Raw genomic sequence first — 6,895 nt, 5'->3', positions numbered from 1 at the left:
TGAACCTAGATTCACATATTTGCCTTTTTTTCTTTTCTTTTTCAGAGGAGAGATACTGCAGCATGTTTGCAGGATTGGTGGGAATTATCCAGAGAAAGAGATGGTGCCGGTGAAGAAAGGGAAAACTGCAGAGCAAATCTCTGACAAGGTAAGAAAGGAAAAGGGGCCCCGAAGCACTGGTGAAAGGTGAGGGTGCAGAGAAGGAAGAGGCCTCTTCCACCGGAGCAGGGGAGGGCAGCGGCAGGGCAGGTGCTGGTACGATCCCCAACGTGGTAATAAGAGGGAGACAGAGCTCCCTTCCAATAGCTTCTATGTTCTTTTACACTGAAGTAGAAGACAGTTCTATCTTCTGCAAGATAAGGAAGGTTAAGAGAGGTTCCAGAAGAGAGGAGAAGGTATGAAATAATCACCCAAGATAGTGTTTCTCAAATAATCCAAGGTAATAGACCATTTATTTTTATTTGCAATCCACCATGAACAAATACTTTTATAAAATAAAAATGAAATACTGGAATATTAAATTTTTAAAAAATCAGATAAAACTGAAACAAGACTTGTCTAACATTAGATTCAGGAGCATTAAACCTATCCCTTGAAATTGCTCTAAAAGTTTGCAAATTCACTCTTCATGGACCACTAATAAATAGCTTATAAAAGAGTACCAGTTTCTGGAAACTTTAAGAAGCACAGATCTGGAAGAGAGAGGCTTCAAAGCTTGCTAGGAATGCATTGTAAAATTTCCTGCCAGTGTTACCCAAGTGCCTAAACTAGCTACCCTGAATTATGTTATTTTTCTGTGCAAAATTCAGCTGTTTAGGGTACAGACAAGAAAAAGCTGGATAGTTTAAGTAGGACTTAAACTACTGCTGGTGGAGAACATCAGAGCTCAAAGATGGCAGCGCTTTTGCAAAGGCCAAATAGACCATGGGATATAAACTGAGCAAAGAGTAGAATGAGGTGTGAGGAGGAATGATGGTTAGTAAGAAAATTATGGGGTTAGTGGACTAGCAGCTTCAATATCAAGGAATCCTATCAGTGGAACTGGATGATACAGGGGTGTTGAGACGGAAAGCGAGATGTCTGAAGTCACACTTTCAGAGTTTTTAGGAAAAGCAGTGGCTGAGAGGTTATTTCAGCAAGTAGCAGAAGAGAATTGGGATAAAATATCATTGGAGGGACTCACTGACAGTAAGAATGGAATGGAGAAAGGAATTTTGAGTCAAAAACTAAAGACCTTACTGAATGAAGGAAAATTCAGAAAAAGGGAGCCAATATAATAGTCAAATATCAGGAATATCAAAAGAATAGCGAAGTTTTGGCAAGATAGAGTAGAAGAAATTATAAAAATTATAAAAATTAGCAATGTGAAGAAGAAAAAAAAGAAAGAAAGAAACTTCACTTTCTGGTCACAGGTACCTGGAGAGTGAAACCAAAACAAAACAGAACAAGTCTTCATTCTGCAGACACAGCTCAATCCTCAGAACCTTTTAAACACACAGCTCAGTCCTCAGAACCTTTTAAATAACAGAGTTAGAATTCCAGAGGGTGTTTATATGTGCTTAGTTCCACAATCATGGCCAGTTAGATCCAAACACCCCTCCCTCTTTTTTGGCAATAGAATCAGAGATAAAGCAAAACATACTGCTGATATATATCTTTAAAAAACCAATGTCATGATATATGAGACTATTCTCCTATAATGAAACATGTCAATAAAATGTTGGGATGCTAATAGACTAACAATACTTTATATAAATTGAATTTCAATAACAAAGTAACTGAAAAAGATTAATCAAATAAATTATGGTCAAAGGTTGACATAGGAATTTCATATGCACTCAAATTAGAGAGTTTCAGCTAAATAAAGTGTGCTTATTCTGACAAAATGGTAAGAGGAACCTTAACTATATTAAGTTTTTCTGTTTATTATTTTACAAATTTTTTAACAATAAAACATGATAAATATGACATACTTTGTTTTATTATTTTAATCATTTCTCCATCAAACTATAAAAATAAAATACATATATATGTAAATATATGTATAACTGGAGCTTTATAAATGTACCTATAAAACAACAATGATGAATCTCAAGTCCAATATAAAAAGTTAAAACAACTTTTCAAATATGTGTTGGAAAAGAGTAGTTTCCTGATTTGAAAAGTGGGATAATAAAAGCATCAAACCTGTAAGATACACAGATTGAAATGAGACAATTATTGTTATGTATTGAATATTCACATTCCCAAGCCCTCAAATTCATATTCATATATCTCCAATGTAGTATTTTCAGAGGGATGGACCTTTGGGTGGTAATTAGGTCTAGATGAGGTCCTGAGAGTGGGGCCCCCCAATGATGGGACTAGTATTCTTTTAAGAAGACAAAAAGAGCCCAGAGCTCTCCTACTCTCTCTCTTCCATGTGATGAAAATCCAAAAAAAAAGAAAGCCATCTAAGATCAGGAAGAAGTCCCTTGCCAGCAAATGAATCTCCCCGCACCTTGATCTTGGACTTTCCAGACTCCAAAAGTATAAGAACTAAATGTCTGTTGCTTAAGCCACTAAGTCTATGGAATTTTGTTATGGCACCTCAAGCAGATTAAGACAACCATGTAAAGAATGCGATGGCACGACTAACATCCATTGGCCTATAAAATGTTTCCATTGCATAAAAATTCAAAACTTTACAAAACACACCATAAACCCAATTATTTGCACTATAGAGTTAATAGCAAGGAGTTATTGTAAACTGGACATTATTAGAATAATAATAAAGTAAAAATATTAATAGCACTTGTAGTTACATAGCAGTGACCACATGCCTAGCACCATTCAGATCACTTTACATATATGAAAGTGTTTAGTCTCGTGATAGTGCTACAAAATGGAATGATTATCCTTCTTCCATGCAAGAGGAAATTTAGGAACAAAGTTTCTAAATGTTTTACATGTATTAAGCCTTTAACTTTGCTAGCAATAATAAGATATGGGTAGTATTACTGTCCTCATTTTATAGATGAGAAAAGTGAGGAAGTGTTAGCTGACTTATTGATCCATGTTTTTCAACAAATAGATGATGGAGTTGGAATCTGAGCTTACACCATCAGGCTCAGACCTATGTACCTAGTTATTACATATTATCAAGGGGATGATGGTCTGTTCAGATATTTTACAAACCAATAAGAGGACGTTAATACTTCTGAAAAATGGGCAATGAATTTGAACATATAATTCACAAGGGCACACACCTCTTCTCTTCTTTGAAATGCTCATCATGTCTATGGTTGATTGCCTGGATAGCTTTTTGTGCAGAAGCCTGACCCACTAAATACAGAAAAAAAAATACATTACAGTAAAAACCTGGGTAAAAATAGTAACCTCCCAGATGGGCAAAAGTATTAAAGGGAGTGTTAAAACCTCAGATTGCTTGTCAAACTGAATGGAAATTTTAATTTATTAGAAATGCATACCATGTATAAGATTTTTATTCTTTTAAAATTACTGTTTCTTGTACAAACTCATTTCAATCACTTGAAAAACGACTGTGTAGATCACTCTGGACATCACTGGTTAAAAATGACTGAAATGGAGAACTTGAAATCTACCTTTTCTACCTTTTTACCCAGACCATTGATCTTCCAATATGCTGGCATAATAAATGATTAATACACCATGAAAGCATCAAATAGTTTACATAGAGTAAAAGACAAAATTTAAATGTTATCTCTTTTACTATCAATCCTTTGAATTTTTATTTCATAATTACTAAAGTGGATATTCACTATATTCTTCCATTACTTTCAAATTATCTCTTACTGATGGGAAAACTCAAACTCTTGTCATCAATATAAAAATATTTTAAAATATGATTCTCTGCTCCTGTCCTTTTGACAGACAGCTGCATCTTCTGGTATGTGTCCCTGAGATGTGGAGGTGAGGGCTTGAGTCAATGTATTTGGCCATATTGAGTGTCTGGTCACCAGGGCTATTTGAACTCTGGCAAAGTGGATACTGTCACCATCGATGACCCAACCCACGGCAAAGTCGACAGCACAAGGCAAGGGTGAGAACGGAAAACTTGTCATCAATGGAAAGCCCATCTCCATCTTCCAGGAGGGAGATCCTGCCAACATCAATCAAATGGGGTGATACTGGTGCTGAGTATTTTGTGGAGTCCACTGAGGTCTTCACCGGCATGGAGAAGCCTGGTGCTCACTTGAAGGGTGGGGCCAAGAGGGTCAACATCTCAGCCCTTTCTGTTGATGCACCCATGTCTATGATGGGTGTGAGCCATGAGATGTATGACAACTCCCTCAAGATCATCAGCAATGCCTCCTGCACCACCAACTGCTTGGCTCCTTGGGCCAAGGTCATCCATGACAACTCTGGTATCACAGAGGGATTCATGAACACAGTTCATGCCATCACTGTCACCCAGAAGACCATGGACAATTCTTCTAGGAAGCTATGGTGTGATGGCTGAAAGGCTGCCCAGAATATCATCCCTGCTTCTATTGGCACTACCAAGGCTGTATGTAAGGTCATCCCTCAGCTGAATGGGAAGCTCACTGGCACGGACGTCTGTATCCTCACGCCCAATTTTAATTTATTAGAAACACAGATCATTTATATTATTCTTTTAAAATTATTGTTTATTGTCCAAACACTACAGGTCAGTCGTGGATCTAACCTGCTACGTGGAGAAACTTGACAAATACAATGACATCTAGAAGGTGATGAAGCAGGCACCAGAGGGCTGCTTCAAGGGCATCTCAGACTACACTGAATACCAAGTTGTCTCCTGAACCTTAACAGTAACACTCACTCTTCCACTTTCAATGCTGAGGCTGGCATTGCTCTCATTGACTACCTTGTCAAGTTTGTTTCCTAATATGATGATGAATTTGGCTACAGCAAACAGTTTCCTTGTATATAGGGGTGCTAGTAGAATATTTTCTTCTACAATTCAGTCTTTTACTCCAATTCCTGATTCAGAGATCCTTAATCCTTTGGAACTTCTTGGGTAATAATAGCAGTGTCTTTGTTCTAAAGAGGTAGATCTTGGATAGGGGCTGGTCACCAGAAAGACCAAGCCATGACTGGAAGCTTGCAATTTTCAGTTCCACATCCCATTCTTCAAAGATGGGAGAGGGACTAAGAGTAGATTTAATAACTGATAATGCCTGTGTGATTGAGCCTCCATAAAAATCACAATGTATCTTTCATCCTTACCAGCCAATAAAATTGTTTTATCAATGTAACCAGTTGCCTTCATCTTTTTAGATGTAATGGTCAATGTATTGCCTTTTTCTAAATGGAACTCTTGTAAGATTTAAAATGAGATGCAATTTTTCTTTTAAAAAATCTTTATTAAAATATAATATACATATCAAAAACCTGACCATTTAAAACACACAATTCAATTATGTTAGCATATTCACAATGTTAGCATATTCACAATGTTATATAACCATTACCATAGTCAATATAAGAATATTTTTATTATTCCTAAAAGAAATCCCCTAGCTATTAGCACCACCCCTGGCCCCAGGTAGGCACTAATCACTAATTTCCTTTTTGTTAGTATAAATTTGTTTATTCTTAACACTTAATATAATAGAGAATCAAGGATGCCTGCATGGCTCAGCTGGTTAAGCATTTGCCTTCTGCTCAGGTGGGATCAGGTCCCATGTCCAGCTCCCTGCTCAGTGGGGAGCCTGCTTCTCCCTTTCCCTTTACCTCTCCCTCCCCCAACTGATTCTCTCTCATAAATAAATAAAATATTTAAAAAATATATAAAGAGAACCACACAATATGGGCAGTTTGCAACTTGTTTTTTAACTTAGCACTTAGCATAAAGTTTTCCAGAATTATTGATGTTGTAGTACATATCACTATGACATTCCTTTCTTGGTCTAGTAATATTCCATTGAACCTGTTAGCTTTTTACACATAATCAACTAATTTTGCCTCCAAAGTCATTTGTCTCTCCTTCTTGATAACAATGGAAAATAAAAGACAAATGTTAAGGAAAAAGCATGTGGAAATAGATTAATGGGATAATCAGCTTCTGAATAATTGATTCTAATCGACATCTTTAGGCTCTAGGTGAATTCACATCTGGAATAGATCATTGAAATATTTTGGAAATCCCCCTCTTTTTTTCTATCTTTGTACATACTCACAACTATAAGGAAATAACATTTATTTGGTGCTTTACTCACAAGTGGTAACGTCAGGTTGTTGAATAATTAAATATATTTCTCTACCACTAAAAAAAATTAGAGGTTTCAATCTTGTTTACTTACCCAACATGTAAAAATTCCTTCCCCTTTACCATTTTATGCATAGAAACTCAGCTTTTCTGATAAGAGTTGTGATTTTGTCTTTTCACAGAAGTATCTATTTTCTAATTCATACCATAACTACTTCATTTTCTCACTCTATATTTGGTTTGGTTATAATTAGCTCATATTTCAACAGTGATAAATACCTCTCCTCCAATTTCCTTTCTAACTTTCCAATTTACTTTTACCTTAGATTTTGTGTTTTTTGATGATTATGAATTAAAAAAAGAATCACTGAATACTGAACTGAATTTGATATTATAACACAGTTAGCAATATTCACTGGAATATTCCCTAAAGTGTATTATTCAATCTAAGATATATAGACATTTATGAAGACATTATTTCCTGAGAAAAAACAATTAAGTTGGTACTGAGAATTTCACATAAAGTTACCTCATTTGGGAACCCAAAATGAAAATTCTATTGTGAGAATTATTTGAATAATATGTTTACCATCTACTTCACAATTAACAGCTAATTCTTAATACCAGTGATTGACTAATAACCCATTATACTGATATTCATGTTCTTTTCAAAATCAATAG

General features: G+C 35.7%; 1 pseudogene; it reads left to right on the top strand.

Moving 5' to 3' along the window:
• The first annotated feature begins 1,076 nt into the window (after nucleotides 1-1,076).
• Nucleotides 1,077-5,956, top strand: LOC116589326 (annotated as a pseudogene).
• The last annotated feature ends 939 nt before the right edge of the window (nucleotides 5,957-6,895 follow it).

Source organism: Mustela erminea, chromosome 4 (genome assembly GCF_009829155.1).
Source record: "Mustela erminea isolate mMusErm1 chromosome 4, mMusErm1.Pri, whole genome shotgun sequence".
Classification (NCBI taxonomy): Eukaryota; Metazoa; Chordata; class Mammalia; order Carnivora; family Mustelidae; genus Mustela; species Mustela erminea.
This window is presented reverse-complemented; position numbering and strand designations above follow the sequence as displayed.